The following is a 19,538-nucleotide window of genomic DNA, read 5'->3' on the forward strand; positions in this document are numbered from 1 at the left end:
AGCACTGCAGGAGGCGGAAAGGGAGCTGGAGAAAACGATGAGAAGCGGAAGCAATACTAAAGAGGACACCGAAACCATAAGCAGGCTGCAACAGGAATGTGTGGGACACTGGGAGAGACTGTGCAACCTAAATTACACAACATATGTAGAAAGACAACATGCGGGAGGAGATAAACCAGGTAGGGTGTTAGCATGATTGTACAAAAGTGAGACCCCAAGATCAATAATCAGGGCAATAGAGAAGGAGGACGGGCAGGTAGTGGATACTCAAAGAGGGCGTGAATAGAGAATTCCTAAAGTATTATCAACGATTGTATGGGGATGTAGGGGAAAGTGACCACAGGGACATAAGAGAAATGCTGGAAGACATAGGTATGCCAAGAATTAGTGCGGAGGAGCAAGCGGACCTAGATGCCCTGATAACCTCAGAAGAACTAGAGGAGGTGATGGTGCAGCTACCCACTTGCAAAGCCCAGGGGGCCGATGGTCTCCCCCGTGAATTTTATAAACTGTACAGAAAGGAGGTGCTCCCCCCGCTTTTGGCCATGTTGAATGAGGCATACGAAATAGGCAGATTGCGGTCATCATACCACTCCCTAAACCCAATAAGCCAGATAAAGATTGTGGATCATTTAGGCCGTTGTCAATGCTTAATCAGGACAGTAAAATGCTCACTGCGGTACTGGCAAATAGGATGAAACGGATCATTGACAAACTAATACACCCTGACCAGACTGGGTACGTCCCACATAGAAACATAACTAACAACCTTAGGCGACTACACAGAGTCATAGAACATACAAAAGGGGAAACTTCGGAAATTGCTATCGTATCACTAGATGCAATAAAAGCATTTGACTCAGTTAAATGGCCATGGCTGATAACTGTCCTGTCCACTTATGGGATTGGACCTGGTTACCTTAAATGGGTCAAATTGCTGAACAGCGCACCGTTATCCAGAGTCAAAACGGGTGCGATAATATCGGAAAGATGGCAATTTAGGAGGGGCACTAGGCAAGGATGCCCGTGGTCTCCCATGCTGTATATATTAGCACTAGAGCCTCTGGCGATATATCTAAGGCAACAGTATGACATGATAGGTATAAACATAAAGGGAGAGAGCCACACTTGATTTCCCTGTACGCTGACGACATGCTGTTGTATTTACAATATCCAGAAGAAAACATCCATTATGTTCTGGAAGTAATGGAACGATATACGGCACTGTCAGGCATAGCGGTGAACCCCAGAAAGTCATGCATATTCCCGTTGGGTAGATATGTTGGTATTACACAGGAGAAATTGCCGGTCTTGCAAATACCATGGGAGGTGAATACATTCAGGCACCTTGAAATAGACATCTACCATACGGTAGAGGCTGAGCACATGCATAACACCGAGATGAAGCTTTGGGGTAAAGCTTCCTCTGGCGATGATGGGAAGAGGGGCAATGCTGAAAATGGTGGTCCTACCCAGACTATTGCATTATTTTGGGAATATACCATATCTGATACCAAGACGATTCTTTGACAAGGTGCACAGCATGTGCAGGGGGTTTCTCTGGTATGGGACGAGAAGCAGGGTTGCCCTTTGGAAATTGCAAAATGTATATGACAAGGTGGGTATAAACTTGCCAAATTTTGAAATGTATTACTTAGCCATTTTGCCACGTGTTGTAGCTGGCTCGCTATCGGAAGACCCAACCTCAGAATCTAGATTGTTCAGACAGGAATGTGCCCCGTACTTTTTAAAGGAAATTATATGGCTGTCTAAACCAGACATAAGAGCGCCCAAAGATGATGACATTGGGGTGGAAAATATGGCGTATGGCCTGTCGGATAATGGAAAACCTGACCCTGTGTTCCCCGCAGGTACCACTGGTAGCACTGGCAGGAAAAGAGGAGCCGTTAATTAAGATAATCAGGAAACACTGGCAACCCTGTGGGGATAGCAACAATGGGAGATATCTGGCAAGAAGGGGAAATAAAGGAATTTGGGACGCTGGTGAAGGAAACAGGGTTACACATAGGGCAGTATATTACATATCACAGGGTTGTACAGCGAATTAAAGGTAAATGGTCAGAAGTAGTATTGCAAGAACAACCGGACACCACCATAGAAATGATATATGATATAGCAGGGGGAGGGCACGAGATATCCAGAATATATGAGCTGGTAATGTCTAAAGTGGGAAAGGAAGTGGTCCAACTACGACAGGATTGGGAAGAAGAGGTGGGAGCCCCGATTAGTGACGGAATGTGGGAGCGGGCCCAAGGGTACCACAAGAAAGTGTCAAGGAACGCAAGGTTACAGCAAATACAGCTGTACATAACCCACAGGGCCTATATGACACCCCAAAGGATAGCCAAATTCAGCAAAGCAGAAAGACAAACATGCCCCAAATGAGGCGAAGAAAACGCTGGGATGACGCACATGTTCTGGGCGTGCCTGGAAATGGAGACATCTTGGGGAGAAATAGCTCACAGATTGGAGGAAAACGGGATTAAAATAACTGTAGGGATAGCGTGGGCATGTCTGCTGGGGGCTTTCCCAAGACCATGTAAACTTAAACACGTAAGCAACCTAAAGGATTTGGCATACACACTGGCGAAGCGTAGGATCGCCATAGGATGGAAGAAGTGTCACAGACCTAGGATTGAAATATGGTGGAAAGACCTCCAAAAATGGGCGGAAGCGGAAACCGTAGTATGGCAGGATTCTAGTAACACGGGGGGGGATGAAGAAGCAGAAACCCTGACAAGCTGGAGACACCTAATAGCCACACTATTTGGGTCCACACAAGATTGGTCAAGCGACCAGGAACCGGAGGAGAATAAGGGGAAGGACACTCGCTTGCAAACTGCAGAAGTAGATCATGAAGAGATGTATGCTCGGGGGAAGGGAGGGTAAGGGGAAAGCAGTCAATAACGAGGATGTTGTATAAAATTTGAAGTATTGTAATAAGGTACTGCAAGTTTGGTTGTTGTTTGTTGGTGGTTTCGTTGAAATAAAATCAATTAAAAAAAAATCAGCTTCTCAAGACATATGGTACTGATTTACTGGAGGTAAAATCGCTCCCGTTTTAAGATTTATTTTACTTTCCCCTATTCCCTTCAATAAACCCATGTCATAGGGACGTGTGGTCCAAAAGGCGCTTGGCACCTTTTTCCAAGTCTTGCTGAAAAAATTCACTATGGGACTTCCCTATTCTCTATTCTTATCTAGTATATAATGCTCATGAAGAACACTACTTCGTCTGTTTGGTCTTCCCTGAACATGTCGTTATCAGTTATATCAGTCAATCTGTACCCTTCCTCGAGAGCCATTGCTGTTCTCCTTGGTCTATCCTCATCAACTACTCCTTCAAGTATTGCCATTTCCCTTTGTACTATGACTGCTTCCAATTCTATAGGGATAGTCTGTCAACCCTCTTCGTCGATGGGTATTCGTGGTCTAAACAAAAAATCAGGTATCCTTTCAAATGTTACCACTAAGCCATGTTGGCATGTTAATAGCATGCTCACTCCATATAGAAAAATCTCGGTCTACTGGAAATCCTCACAGAGCCACTTTCTCTGTGAACACCAGTATACATTCTCCCACGTTTTAAATGGTGTATTCCTGGAATGGATCACACTATCCCTTGATCAGTAAATGAAATTGTCATCTTTAGTTTTGTCATTAAATGTCTTCCCAAAATGTTGACCGGTGTCTGTCATGAATATAACAAAGGAACAGACATGTCACACTCTCCTACAGCGACTGGTAATTCATTAGTCAAAGGTACATTGACTCGTAGCTCCAGAGAACCCTTGAGCATTCATGGCAATTCCCGACATTGGATATTTCCCCCCCTCGTATACATGAATGAGTTGCTCCAGTGTCTACAAGAAAAGAAAAAGATTTGCCTCCTATCGTCACATCGACCTTTGGTTCCTCTTGGGGGCCTGGTGTCACAGATAGTACTGAACATATCAAGTCACCTTGTGAGCTGTCCTATTGTGGGTATAGGCTCATCCCTGTGCCTGTGAAAGGATTCCCTCCTACCACAGCGATACCTCCTATCCAGGTGGTCAGTACTTGTCTTGTGTTTGCATACTGTTATGTCTGCATAGGGGCTTGTTGCGGCTGCACTTGTGGTGGATTCATTTGCACTTCTTCTTGCTGTTGCACCTGCTGCACTCGTGGCGCTTGTCTGATACAATGTATGATCTTGGGTGAACCCTTCTCTAGTCTGTGTACTATATGGTGGAGGATAAGCTATACCCCCCCTCTTGAAAATTGTCCATTTTGTACATTCCCTTGGCTCCCACATACGCACGCAATGTGCCCTGTCCTCCCACAAGTCCAACATACTGAGGGTGCCCGTCTGACAAGCCCTCCTTGAGTACTCTGGTTAACATTCTGCGTACCTTGAAACCCACCTTGATTATTTTGAAAATCCTCTTCCTCTATAGCCTTTACCTCTGCCTCGTGGCACAAACCCATATCCACCTTGTCCATTAGGCGCAGATTACTTACCTCCGTTGTACCCATTGCTTCCTGCATTCCCAATCCTTCTCCACTTGTCAATACCGCCCCTTCTATGGCAAATTGTGACAATTTTATTCTGAACTAATTTGGCTTCCTCAATTTTCCTAGTCTCATCTTTCTTCTTATTTTTATCTTGTAACAACTGACAATGGTGTACTATTGTCAGCTGTATCTCAGCCCATGGCTTTGCTTCCATCCCCACTTGTTTTTTCCTCTCTTTGTACTAGCTCAGGCAACCCCTGACATAAAATGTGGTACAATAATGCCACTGTCTTTCCCACGGCTTGTGAGTTTCAAGTTGTCATTTCTCCTGAATATCCTGAATGTAAGCAATAGGGTCTTCATCTTCCTTCATCTTACGTGCCATAATTGCACCCATATCTGATGTGTCAGGATATTGTACCCTGAGTGTTCTCCAAACATCTGCTCTGCAATTATTAAACAGCGCTCCATTATGCTCTGTATTCTGTGCTGTCACACTTGAATACCCCGCTCTTCTCCATATGTCATCAGCCCTTTGCCCAAGAATAGCTGCTAGGAGACCTTTTATGTCCCCTATGGCCAACATGTTTGCTCCTGCCATTTTTTCAAATTCGTATATCCATTTCCCAGTGCCCGAAGTCAAACTCTGGAGCTTACACCTTAAATTATCCTTGTCCATCTGTGGCCATGGAATATACTGTGGTCTTGCTCCTCCTTTTCCTAACAAGGGAAACTGAGTGTACCCCCTCCCAGAGTCAGATCCCATCATTAGTCTATCCATTGCAGGGATGATCGTCCCCGTCTGTCTCCTTGTGGGTAACAACCTTAACCTGTTCACTTATGGTGGTGACTCTCCCTTCTCAGTGTACGATCGTCCTCTGGGATGCTCAGGATACGCTATGGGATGTGGCGTCCTATCCTTAGGTTGTTCCAGATCAGACCATCATACTACTTTATCCATTTGCAGGCTTCCTTCAGGGGCACACACGCTCCCTCCTTCTACCCTGAGGCCGGATTCTCTTTCCTCGTCTGACATGTCTTGTCCCCAACTGGTGTGACTATGTTCCCCTTCACCCTTATCCAGATTTAGTCTACTTAAAGACAATGCTCGACGTTCATCACTAAACAGGCTTCCCTCCTCTCTTCGTGATTGAGGCACTGGGGATCGATCATCATTCCCTCGAGTTTCATACTCGCTATTTCGCCTCAACTTTTGAAAGACATTGCCGATCCTTTCTCCAATGCTTTACGTATTAAATCTTTCTTCGTCTAACGCAGCTCTAGATGTTGCTTCCTTTATGGGAAGGAACTCGTCTATTCTGTCCCATTGTATATCTGGGCTTGACCTTATTGATTCCTTACGAGTGAGACTGGTATGAAGAGCTTGTTGTCTCCTTTTTCATTCCATTTCTTCGTCTACTTCTGTTTGCTTTCTCGCCTCCCTTCTAATTCTTTCTTCCTCTTGCCTTCGTTCTTCCCCTCTCCTTATTCCTTCCCTTCTTTCCTCTTCTTCCCTTCGACTCTGTAATCTTTTGTCCCTTAGTCTTTCTGCTTCCTCCTCTTCTTTTCCTGTCTATACCTCTCTTCTATCACTCTGTCTGTTGTCATAGTTTCTTTGTTCTTCTGCCTGTTCTTCTTTTCTTTCTTGCTCCTCTGAATATATTAGTTCTCGTCACACTCTGCTCTTCCTTTACTGCTCGTCTTCTCTCAATCTCTTCTCTCATTCTTTATCATTTCTTTCTTGTTCATCCTTGTCTTCTCTTTGCCTAACTTCCTCGATACTCTTCCCATCTATTTTAAGTAATATCTGTCCTCCCATCCATTAGTTCTGCATGAGTGCTATCTCATCAGCTTTATCCTTCTCTCCTTTCCATCTCTTAATCTCCCTATCTATTTCTGTTGATAGTTATGACCGCTCACTCCTGTCTTCTTTATCTTGTATGATCTTATACATCTCTTCTTTTCTCCTATTCTCCTCTGGACTATCTTCATTGTTGTAAGTTGGGGGTTTGTCGATCGGATTACTATACCCTGTTTCCGCTTTCAATTCCTTTAAAGGTTACAACCCTATTTCCTCCATACTAGTGGATTTTACTACGGGTGAGGTAAGGTCAGCTGAAGACTCAACACCTTCCTTCTTTCGCTAACTAAACAGCCACTCCTCAGGTGGCGGGTCTTCCCTTTCTTTTAGGTACATCTTCCAGAGCTCTAAAATTGCTTGTTTTTCGCTAATTTCTTCCCTGTGTATGCAGCATGGTCATGAGTTGCAATACCGCTTTTGACATTTGTTTCCATGACATGAACATTTTATTTGCCGTACCTTTTACCCATTTTGCACTATACTGTTTGAGCTTGGGCATGTGCTTTGGTAGTGTTTTGCATAAGTGCATCAGGAGAGTGTCTCCCATAATGACAAGTCTCAATTCACTGTCCATACTTGCCATACTTATTTAATAACCTTTATACTTTTGCTTAAATCACCACTTTTCAACGTCTTTTTAAAACAAATATGAGCACACACCATTAATCGCTGCTCAAGCCTCTAATTTCTATATTGTCTATATCTATTTCTTGATTGGCTGTATCTATTTCTTGATTAGCACCAATCACTTCGCTATGCTCGATCACTGTTGCTGCTCAACTTTTTCAATTTTTTTCCACAACCTCTATCGCTCTTTGATATTTTTACTCAACAAATTACATTCCAACTAGTCAACATTACACATTTATAAACTCTGTGATCACCTTTTTCTCTCTCGCCTTTACTTTATACTCTATACAGGGTTTGAGACATCACCTTACGTGATCCTATTTACGTGTTGTATGTTTCTGCTCTACCCCCCCTTTGGATTTGAGACGTCTCCTTCTGAAACTCCCTTTAGGCAGGACTGCTCGGTGCAACCTTTTCTTCTCACAATATTTCCCGTTACTTAAAAATGATCACAATCACACCCCCTTCATTTGCCATCCCCCTTAGTCTGCTCACCATTCATTAATCGACTCGAGGCCTTCGGTATCAATCCGACCACTTCACCTTCCGTCCGCAGAGGGCCGTGTAAAGAGGAACCTGCTCACCATCTCGGTTCTTCGTGCACGTTTATTTCTATCGGCTGCTCTCCACAGGAAACACTGTGATCTTCCGGCTAATGGCGCAGGATGCCCGATTGTCCGAAACACTGGAGACAAACCAGTTTGGATCTTTTTCCAAACATCTGCACGGCTACCACGTGAACTTATGGTTCTTTAGTAACGTGCATGCAATGGATGGGGTTGCAGAATAACTCTGAGTCCAAATAATCTAACCAACACAGGAAGATGGCAAAGGTTGCTGTTTAATTAACAATTATCTAAAACGGGGAGGTTACAACGAACATCAAGATATGTTCGCTCAGCTCTCGACAATTTTCTCATTAAACATAGACTTTATGCTAAAAATACATCGGAGGTGACATTATACTATGTGGCAAATAAGAAAAACCTACAAGCGATTATAATTGGTTCAAAGGGAACATCTAAGCATACTTTCTATAGGGACTAGGATTGTGATTGCCTGCCCTACTGTCAGGTGGACAACTTATACCTAGCTCTAAAACATGTAATTTTCAACACTATTAAGTACATGGTTTATCATTGGTTCTCAAACTATAAGGCCCTTCATTATACGGCCCTCTACAATTGGCTGGCTCGCCATTTCTGGAACATTCGGTTCACTTAGCAGCACCTAAACCCAGACCCAGGTGCCAGGAGGTGGACTTGACTTTACCTACTCACACAATTAGCCCAACATCTCTCATCACCCATGCCTTCTGCCATGAAAATTGACTTTGAACTTGGCCTTGCAAAGTATCCTTGTCTGTGGGAATATATGGGAGTACATGCTCTCACTATTGTTGTTCTAGGACTCCAAGCTCGACTCTTTTTCCATCTTCGGCTCACGTGACAGGAGACCACGATTTGGTCCATTCTGTAGTATTTAAATGTCTTAAATGAATACAACTTGGCACTCTTGGTGTTCTTTCTTTACCCCTTGATAAGGGATGATTCATCCTTCACATGTTCACTGCTTTCAAGAATAGATAATGGACCTTGGCTGCTTCAGTTTTGATACCAGGCCAGACAGCCTCGCCAGGCGCTTCCACAATCTCATCTTATTCTTGCTGCAATCCAATTCTCTGCCTTTCCTTTTCATGGGTCCGGGCTTACTAAATTCATGACACCGATGTCCAGCTCCTTTACAATGGCGGCTTTGCCTGCAGTCTATTCACTACATATAGTCAGCTTCTATGATGACTTGCTCTACTTGCGTTTCAGCGTCTGTACAATTATTGAACGGTTGATTTTCTGCAGCACTTCGCACATGTGCAATCTTTTTTCTGCATACAAACGATTACTTGATTTTTATCTTCATCATCAGTTTCTGTAAGATCCATGCATTCTCTTCAGCCAGTATATTCAGGGCGTCACGCTCGTCTCTTGTGACGTCACTAGCTTCTCCCTTTTGCTCCTTTAATATTCCTTCAGAGAGCTCCTCCCTCAGATTGTCGTCTCTTCGGGGATACATTCGATAGGGTTGTCTCAATTGATACCTTTTTTCTAATATTAACTGTGGTTTTGGCACAACTGCTGGTGTCAAACATGGCACAGTCTCAGATTTCCAACGTATAGGAGGTAGGGGGGTGGCATTTCCTGCAGAGGCATGTAGCGGCTCCTCTACAGTAAGGTTCAGAAGGGAATAATTTTATAATGATGGCAGGTGATTTTAACTTCTCCTGCTTATTGTCATTATTTCCCAACGAGTTCCCTGATTAAACCCATGTTTCCGTAGGTTATTATTGCTCTGTCATTTGAGAGAAGGTATTGTTCCCATTCAGATCCATTATAGTAAGTCATGGGGAAATTGGTATTCCAAAATGGCTGCCTAGTGGTGTCAACCAGGAACTAATCTGTAGGTCTAGTCTTTTGCGACCTCTGTTACAAGTACTCATTTTCTGAGGAGACTCGCACTTCGCGTTGCTGACTGCCTTGCAGTACGGACGCTCACCGCGGTGTCCGTAGAATTCCAGTCAGAGTTTCCCTGCCCTCCAAATTTTCAGTCAGAATTCTTTTGTCCTGTCCAATAGTCTCCTCCCCTGCCCACAGTCAGTAGTTTTCTTTTTTATTTGTTGTCCCCTAGTTGCCGTGTCCTTAGTTCTAGTCCGGAGTTTTCCTGTCAGAGTTTCGTGAGGAGTACACCTTACACACATGCAAGTACCAGTTTCAAGGTTTCCCGTGGGTTACCAGTGTTTGTTGTTGCGAGTGTTTTAGCAACGGATTAGTTACTGTGCATTTTCGTATTTTATGTTAATGCTTATACGCAGTGTTCCGCGTGCCAATGTTTGAAACTCATTTGCTGTGCCAGGTGGCTGTCACACTGCCCGTAAATTTTGCCAAGCTGTGTAGCTAGCTCAACATTCATTTTCTTCTTGTGACTCGCTATAGTGCAAGAAAGGGTTTCATCTCATTCCGCATTACACTCTGCTGGTAGTTGTTTAGTCAGTTCCCTATAGAACAGCGCTACACCACGTATACGGAACAGAGTTCATTCTCAAATTCCACTTTTACCCTCCAGTTTGAATGTACTAAGGCTTTTCACAGCTACACTCATATTGACTATATATATATATATGACTAAATAGGCATTATTTTCTCCTTGCCACTAGTCGCCTTTATTCCATTATATAACTATTGGCATCTAGACTACACCGTTTCTTCAGGACATGCGCCCCTGTATGAATGCAGGATGGAGGGCTCACTAAAAAAGAACCTTAGGTGAGTTTTTCCTGATGTTGGTTATTATTCTATTTTCAGTACTGGAGAGTTTTCTCAGAATAGGGTAGGAACATTATTAAGGAGGGTTGTTATCTTGTCATCCTTTCTACAGGATTGTGATTTACTGAAGTTCCAGGGAGTTCTTCTGGCGTTCCCGCAGATTGACAGGTGAGCGTTACACTTATAACCCATGTTTGAAGAGGGTGAGATGCTGGTGAAGTTGGCCCTGTCTAAGAAAGTATTGTAGCGGTTGGGGTTGGATTCAATGGATGGAGTCCTTGTTTGTTTTTATTATTTATATTGCGCACCTGACCCAGGGGTATTCAGGCGCGATAGCATAAGAGGGTTGTTAAGCTTAGGTTACAAGTGTACAAGGATAGGTACAGCTGAGGTTACAATGCTGTATAGATGACACAATAGACAGGCAAACAAGAGTGTACAGTGTGTGGCATAGATCTGTTTGACATACATAAATATATTAAATATATATTTAAATATAAATATATTAAGGCAGTTACAAGTGTACAAGGACAGGTACAGCTGTGTTACAGTGCTGTATAGATGCCACAATGGGCAGTCAGAAAGAAAGTATACAGAGTGTGGCATAGATCTGTAAGACATACCTAAATATAGTAAGGCAGTATGGCAGTATGGTCTCATATACAATGGGTGCAGGATAGATACATGTATAGTCTGGTCAGACGTCCTGTTCCTTTAGCCAGTGGATCAAGCTAGCTCGGAATTGTAGGCAAGATAGATCTTCCCTTAATGCAGGGGGGAGGGAGTTCCAATATTGAGCTGCTTTAACAGGGAAGCTGCTCCACCGGACTTGTGAGCCTAAATCTAGGTACTAGTAGGAGGTTGGAATAGTCCTTTCTTAGTGGGTGGGAGGCTGTTTGTCTATTAAATCTGTCTGAGAGGTATTGTGGGGCTGCGTGGTTGAGGCATTTGTGTGTCAGGGATGCAGTTTGGAGGAGGATTTTGTCTTTAGTAGATAGCCAGTTGACTGATCTCCTAAGGTCAGATATATGGGACTTTTTAGGAAGACATAGGGCAGCTCTTAAGGCATTGTTTTGAAGAGTTTGAATTTTAGAGATGTTGTGTTTATTGCTGCCAATATATAAGGCATTGCAATAATCCAATTTAGATAAAATTAAGGCTTGCGCTAGTATGATACAGTTATTAGGCAAGAGGAAGGGCTTGGCTGCTCTGATTAGCTTGCAAGTATAGGAGGTGGCTGAGGCCAAAGTATTAACTTGTTTGCCAAAGGAGAGCGTGGAGTCTAGGTGGAAGCCAAGTGTTTTGACTACCATGGCCACAGTGATGTTGTTGTCGATTGCGAATGAGGCGTAGTTGGGGCCTCGTTTTTTTATGTTGGATGGTGTACCTAGGATGAGGAGTTCGGTTTTGTCATCATTCTGGCATAGACCGTGAGAGGCCATCCATGCCTGGATGATGAGGTAGACTCTGTTTACAAAGGCCAAATCCTTGTCATAATCTCCCGTCAACGGGATGCAGATCTGTGTATCATCAGCATAATTGGTGCAGGTGATACCTAGATCATCGAAGAGGGGCTTTGTGAAGATATTCTACAGAGTAGGGGAAACGCTGGAGCCTTGGGGTACACCGCATGAGATAGGTGTAGGATCCGCCGCTGCTATGGGCGAGAAGACTCGCATTGTCCTGTTATCTAGGAAGGATTGGATCCATGCGACTGCTTCCTGGGAGAAGCAGGCTGCGGAGACTAGATGGTTGCAGAGTATACCAAGTCGAATGCGGCCGATAGGTTAAGGAGTAGTAGAAGTGCTGTGCTGCCTTTGTCTTAGTGTATCTATGTGTGCCTTAAGGCCTAATAGAGCAGTCTCAGTACCATGCTGGGGTCTGAATCCAGACTGGCGAACACCTAGGTCATTTTGTTCCAGGTGGTGCTGAATTTGTAGGTAAGCTACTTTATCCAGAATTTTGAGGCGGAATGGCGCTGTGGTTATGGGACGGTAGTTGATAGGGATATTGGAGTCAAGAGCTAGTTTTTTGAGGAGGGGGAGGACCCAGGAGTGTTTCAAGTTGCAGGGTATGGTGCCTGAGGTGAATGAGGCGTTTATGAGTTTGGTAATGAACGGGGAGATTCGCGGGCAGCGTCTTTTATAAGTTGGGCTGGCCATGGGTTGCTGTGGCATTTGGATGGTTTGATGGAGAGAATAACTTTCTCCACTTCTTTGGTGGATACTTTGCGAAAGTGAAAGCTGGAGGTAGGTAGTGTGGGTGGGGTAGGGATAGGTTGCAGTGAAGATGTGGGGTTAGTGTCAGTCTTGGTGGTATTCACATGGTTGTTGGTCTTAGTAGTACTAATGGTGTCTTTTTTATTAATTTTCACCTGGAGCATTGATATCTCGTTGGCCAGAGCATTCTGTATATTCGTGCACCAGTTTTTATCCTTCAGACAGGAGTCGGGAGCTTTAATAGGGGATTCTACTTCTTTTAGGATGGCAAATAATTCTTTAGAGTTGGATTTGGCTTGGGAGATGCAGGTGTTGTAGGAGGTTTGTTTGGCTAGGATAATTTCCTTCTTGTAGAGGGTGGAGAGTTTGGTCAAGTTATTTTTATTAAGGTCTGAAGGGTCTGATCGCCAGATTTTTTCAATTAAACGTTTTTCTTGTCTTATTACTTTTAGGTGGGGTGTGAACCACGAGTTTAGGTGTTGTCGAGGTTTGCTTTTCTGACATTCAGTGGTGCAATGGTGTCAAGTGATGCACGCATCACTTCATTGTACACTTGTACCATGGTAGCTGGGTCAGTCTGGTCTGGGATAGAATTTAAAGTAGGGAGGATGAGGGGGATGAGGTTTTCTGGATTAATATTTCTTTAATTCTGCTGGGCGCGGCTGGAGCTGTCTTACCAGTAATCGTGGGGAGTCTAGCTTCTATGGTGAAGGAGATTAGGTAGTGGTCCGACCAGGGCTGGGGCCTTATGGAAGTGATGGATGTATGGCAGTTGCGTTCAGCAATCCAGTCTAGGGTCCTTCCTTTAGTGTGCGTAGGTTCTGTGATCTTTTGGATAAATCCTAGTTCCTCAAGGGAATTGTTAATTAGTGCAGCATTCAAGTCTAAGGGGTCTCTATGTCCGAGGTTACAGTCTCCTAGTATAATGCATTGTGAGGAGTTTTTTAAGTTGTCAGATAGTAGGTTCATGAGATCTTCCTCAAAGGATCTTCCTCAAAGGAGTCTAGAGGGCCTTGTGACTGAGAATGTCAAATGTTCAGACAAAGGGTGATAGGGCTCCTCAATCTACTTGGGAAAATGCTGTGCTAAATTCAATTATAGATTATGTATGTGTGGACCGTGTTTTATTTGATTATTATAAGGTTTTTAAAGTCACGAAATACTGTTTTGATTGACGATAATATGTTGGTGGCTGATTTTAGGATTACTACTAGTACTAGAGAAAATATGTCTTTGGTCCCTTGAGAGTTAATATGGGAAGAAATAGGGTGTATATGTCAAATGAGGTGATCGACATTTTCAATGATTATCTTCTACAACACTGGCATATAACTTCCTATGAATGGCAAATGTGCACCTTTTAACGAGGATCTATTTCATGGCTATCCGAAGGAGACTTTGAATAATGTAGTGGGCCATAATAAGGCCACCTCTCAGAAGAAGATTCCTACCGTGAGACATGTACATCGATTTGATCCAATGATTGTAGAGCGAAAAAATGTTTTGACACGCTATCCGGTCCATACAGAAAAGTGGTGCTAGTCTATTGGTTAAATTAGCTGAAATTACAGCTGCGAAATACAGCTATAAAGGTTGGCTGATTAGCCATCAGTCTATAAGGCTGCAAAAAGATGGTGCTAAAATAAAGCTGCTAAATTGGAGGAATTCATCTGTTTTTTTGCAGGTGGTGAATGGTTTGGAGAATTCGCAAGCCCTGATTCAATTGAATCCGATTGCGGATATAAAATGGGTTGCAAATTTGAGTCTTTTTATAGAAGGAAAATTGTGGCCTTGAACACCCCTGTAGTCAGGAAGGGTGTAGGACCAATAACAAGGGACTTTATCATCCTTTAATTGGTTCTTGAAGCATATCAAGGGCGAGCTCCTCTCGCACAGCAGGGCTTAATGGGCTGAATCATTTTCTGCTTAAGGCCGCCCCAAATGTATGGGCTAATATACTGGTTATATTATTCTCACAGTTAGTTAAATTGTGTACTATTCCTGATTCTTGTTGTATTTCAGATGTGTTACCCAGGTACAAAAAAGGGGAGCGGAATAACCCAGCAAATTATAGATCCATCATGATTATGGATGCGGATCGAAAAATATTTGCATCCATACTTTTGCAGCATTTAGAGATATGGACTGCAACGAATGGCAGACTAAAAAAGCCTCAGGCAGGCTTTCGTAACAACAACGGACCGCCATGAATGAATTTGCCATTAGGCTACTTCAAGACTTGGCATGGGAAAAAACGTACAATCACATCTTCGTAGCCTCAGCGTATCTCTCGGCCGCATTTGATTCAGTTAACAGAAATCTACTGTGGCAAAAGTTAGCAAGATGGGGGATCCCACAGGACCTCTTGAAATTGATTGTTCTCTTACCTAAGAAGAGGAATATTCAGGGTAGGCTAAATAATGAGGGACTCCTCTCTAGGACGATTGAGATGGATACAGGTCTGATGCAGGGGTGCACTTTAGCCCCATGCCTCTTTAACCTTTATCTGTCTGACCTGAAGGAGGAGATATGATCTGCTGCCTTTGGCGCACAATTGGGCCTTCAGAAGTTAATCTCTGCTTTTGCCCTATATGCCAATAAAACCTTTTTAGCATCAACCTGAATATAACAAAGGTTATGGATTTTAGTTTTAATAAACCTTGACATTATTCTTGGTTTTTAGATAATTAAAAGTTGCAAGGGTCGGACAGTTGTATATATTTAGGCTCCCCAGTTTTTAGGAAACTATCTAAGGAAAAGGAAACGGAATACCTGAAAAACAAGCCTGAGCATCTTGGCTCTCAGATGTGCCTGATATATATAGAAAGTATGCTTAATCAAACCATTGGTGCTTTATGTAAAGTGGTGCCAATATTATTGTATGGTTTAGAGACGATGCAGCAGTGGATTGCAGAGAAATTGGGCTACCTTGAAGCCATAGTTTGGAGGAAAGTACTAAATCTTCCGAACTGTGTTCCGATATCTTTTATTTAATATGAAATGGGCTTACTCTCTGCTAGCCAGGCTCAAATAGGAAATATTTAACTTTGATGTGGACATTTGTCGATCCAATGGTAAATTCTCTTTATGAGGATATGGTGCTGCTGATATAAAAGGGGTCGGATTGACCTCTGATGCAATTTGTGGATCTCTGCTCTGGAATTGTAGAGAAATTGGGCTACACATTGGAAAATTTACCATTGAAACTAATGTTGATTTAAAATAGCCCTATATGTGGTTGATTGGAGTGAAACAATATAGAAATTCCACAATTACATTTCCTTGGTGTATCTTAGATTTGAGCCTAGAAAGGATGGCACCCTTCCGACTTACTTGTGTTTATTCCCAAACAGAAAAGAGAGAGACTTGTTTTTGAGGTTTCGTCTAAACATTCTCTTGACACAAGATGTTTTAGTCAGACGGAGAATGTTACTGAAGGATCTGGTAAAATGTATATTTTGAAATGATATTATTGTTGAAACACTTAAACCTCTTGTAGTAATATCTGATGTTAAACTTTAAACAAATGATATATTTTAGACATTTTATATATAGGGCCTCATTACACGGTAGGTGGTAAGGGTATACGGGTACTGGTATTTTACCGGTACCGGTAAACCCTTACCGCCTTACTACGAGGTCCCTTTGCGGGTTGGAGAGTTTAACGCCTGCTTTTTGCAGGCGTTAAAAACCAACCCGCAAAGCGACCAGGGAGCTAATTACGGTACCGCAATTTGCGGTGCCGTAATTAGCAGCTTCCCCATTCCCATTATGCCCTATGGGGCAAAAATGGGAATGGGGAAGGGCAATGGGGGAAGGGGAATTACCGCCCCACCAACCTTGGAATAGGGCAGTAATTCCCCTTTCCACCAAAGCGGTGCCGGTATTTTACCGGCATGGACCAAGGTGCTATTAGCACCTTGGTCCACCGCCGTCCGTGTAATGAGGCTCACAGTCTTGATTTTATAGATTGTGAGGTTTTATGGTCTTATTTATTGTGTGGTCATTCAAAAAATGTAATTTTCTTGCTTTTTTACTTTTTAAATGCTATAATTGTTATGCTTCCGTGAGTTGATGCTATGTATTCATAACTGAGGATAATTTTCTCTATGCTTTTAAATTCTTTTTTTCCCTTCTTTTTTTAAATGGTTAAACCATGTTTGGTCTATTATGTAATATTATAAAGTTATGTTATGTACCATAAACAATTAAAATATATATATATATCAGCAGGTGTATGCATGCTTTGGCTCTCCAGGTGTTTTGGACTACAACTTCCATGATTCTTCACCATTGACTGTGCTTTTTGGGCCTGATGGGAGTTGCAGTCCAAAACATCTAGCGAGCCAAAAGTTGCAGACCACTGCTCTACAGGGTCAGACATTAGACAGCAGCCCTGTCCCCCTGAATCACATACTCCAATGTCAGGCTTTAGACAGCAGATCTACCTATCCCTTAAAATCACGAATACTGCACTGTACACTGTCAGGCTGTAGACGGTAAAGCTATCCCCCTGATTCAGACCTATTGGGGACCCTAAAGGGCACACGTGCCATAAGGACTAAGTGACCAGGCAACCAAAGGGAGTCCACATGGGCAAATCACGTGAGTTTTTCCAGCTATTAGAACAGTGTCAAAACTACTCCAACACAATTTTCTGACGCTCATCCCAGAAATCATACAAATTGCGTAAAAGTGCAAATATTGGCGCATAGATCAGTTATCCTCACCTAGTCGAGAAAAGTGGCCTCTTTCCCCTTCCTCTCACTTTTGTATCAGAAATAGCTTTTAATGGGGGAGTTGTTACTTTCCTGGTTCCAGGAGACCTCCAATGGGGTCAGCTAACACTTTCAAGACATAAATAAATCAGTATTTCATTTCAATTTGCTATGCAATTCTGTAGGTTTGCTAATTAAATTGACACTTGTGTAGAACAGCTATCTATTTAAATTACTAAGGTCAATGAAAGTACAGCTGTGACAAATCAACTTCCGGGGCACCAGTGGTCCAAGCATGAATATCGGTTTCTAAACCATCAATTAGCCTCACGCCTCTAGTACATCAGAAGGGATCTGAACAGTATGGACGACAAGTAAATTATAAACCTCCTTGTCCAATTTTTGGTAACGTGGATGAAGCGGCAGGCTTATCTCTGCAAGGTGGTGGGTCGTTGGTTAGTTGCAACACAGTGAAAATACGATTATTACCAAATGATAAAAGGGACTGTGCAGTCAAGGTTGTATACAAATATCTATTATTACAACAGACAGTTCTAGCACACTTTAAATACAGCCCACAATGTAATGGAACACAGAGGACAGACAGTTTCATGAAGGAAAGGGTTGCACGCTGGATACTGACAGGAGGGTTATCGGTAAAACAATCAGTCTTAACTGTTCAAGGTTATTTGGTTTCAGCACCAAGGCAGCAAGGGGTTGTAAATGTCACTAGGGCCATTCGGAAAAGGACCAAGGGGAAAGAACCACAATGTACCTGGTGCTTGAGATGTTCTTGATGCTCGACAGCGTGAAGTCGGTTCCTGGATGCTTTGCAGCTCCTGCAACATAGTTCAAGATGGGAGACAGCTGGGGTATCGGAAGACGGACAGTTCGGCAAGCGAGGCTAGACGGATGGCTGCAAGCTGGCCTACATGGCAGCTTGGAGTCAAAAATCGTTATCTCTCTGCTGGTTGGCGGATCTGAAACGCTGGTCGAGGCATCTCTGGCAGCTTTAGTGACTTCAGCGTAACAGTCAGTGGTGCAGCCGGTCGTGTTCGAGGGCTCGGCTGCCTCAAAAATGTTCTTAAAAGATGGACGCTGGTTGATGCTTGTTGTGGCACTCTTCCTAGTTTCTTTGCAGGGCTCGTGGCATCCTTTCAAGGTGGATGGACAAAAGCTGAGGAGAGAGTTTGCAGGCAACGGCCTTGTTCTTTGTTCAGTGACTCTCTGGCACTTCCCATCTAGGAAGTTTGCTGGCAAAACCTAGCAGGGCACTCAGTGTGCTGGCTACGTACTGGTTCTGGATCTGCTGGACGGGTCCTCTGAGTCCGGTATCTCCCTCTGTTCCTTGGGAGATATTTAGGGGAGGAAACTTGCTTCCCTCTTGGAAATCCTGGCCTTCCTTCACTGGCAGAAGCTGTAAGGTAGACTGTACCTTCAGCCAAGGTCCAATACTGATTTCCTCTTTCCTGCTTCTGGTGAAGCCTTCAGATGATCTGGTAAGTGAGAGGCGTAGCCCTCTTTTAAAGCGAAATGGGCCCCAGTGATTGGTGCAGGCTAAGCCTATCTTAAGGAACCAATCCGGGGTCCCCACCAACAATCTTCTGTTATGCGTGAGGTCAGGACCAGAGTGCTTTACAACAGGAAAGGTAAGAGATGACAACATGTACTCGTATGTCCCACCCATCTTCCTGTCTATTGTGTCGATCATAGTGTCTCTCTGGTTAACTGAGCCCTTTTTGGCTCTTCATCAAAGCACAGGTCTCCCTTGAAGTTTGTGGTGAGAACAGACTTCTGTTTCCCTCAAATCACATACTAAGACCCTCTGAAAGGGAGTTTGCCTACTGTAAACAGTTGTCCCAGACATGACATTCACCGCCCTTCGTACAGAGGGGTGGGAGCTAGCTTCAAGGTGACACATTGCATATCAAAGAGGTGTTAGTTTTCTTGCCCCTTGTTAAGTTCTGTGGCTAGGCCTATCGCAGGCCTGCTTCAATTAACGCTCATCAGTATGTGCCACCACCACACAGAACGTAGACAATAGAACAGGGCAGATCCATGGAGCCTTTGATATTTAATTAGGCTGGTCATGGGAGGAGGAAGGTGTTGCCCTTCTCCTCTCGATGTTTTCGTGCACCCATCGTGGTTACCTGTCAAATGTGACAGGGAGGACTGCGCCTGTAGGCTGTGTCCCCCAGAGTACACTAGACTATGTGGTTGTTGTGCGGCAAGCATTAGAAAATGTGGGTTGATTAGTCCCACACATTTTTGGAGATTG

The 19,538-nt window shown here is 43.5% G+C and overlaps 1 protein-coding gene across 2 annotated transcripts in view; it reads left to right on the top strand.

Annotated features, from left to right (window-relative positions):
- The window catches only part of KATNAL1 (katanin catalytic subunit A1 like 1), a 789,545-nt gene that overhangs the window by 24,284 nt on the left and 745,723 nt on the right, over positions 1–19,538 (top strand). The window contains exon 2 of one of the 2 annotated variants that reach the window (XM_069639366.1): positions 10,436–10,491. The exons of the other annotated variant lie outside the window; for it this stretch is intronic. The gene's annotated coding sequence lies outside the window, so the exon portion shown is untranslated. The remainder of the gene's footprint in view (positions 1–10,435; positions 10,492–19,538) is intronic. 2 annotated transcript variants of the gene reach the window in all.

Source organism: Ambystoma mexicanum, chromosome 7q (genome assembly GCF_040938575.1).
Source record: "Ambystoma mexicanum isolate Mex_15411 chromosome 7q, UKY_AmexF1_1, whole genome shotgun sequence".
Taxonomy (NCBI): Eukaryota; Metazoa; Chordata; class Amphibia; order Caudata; family Ambystomatidae; genus Ambystoma; species Ambystoma mexicanum.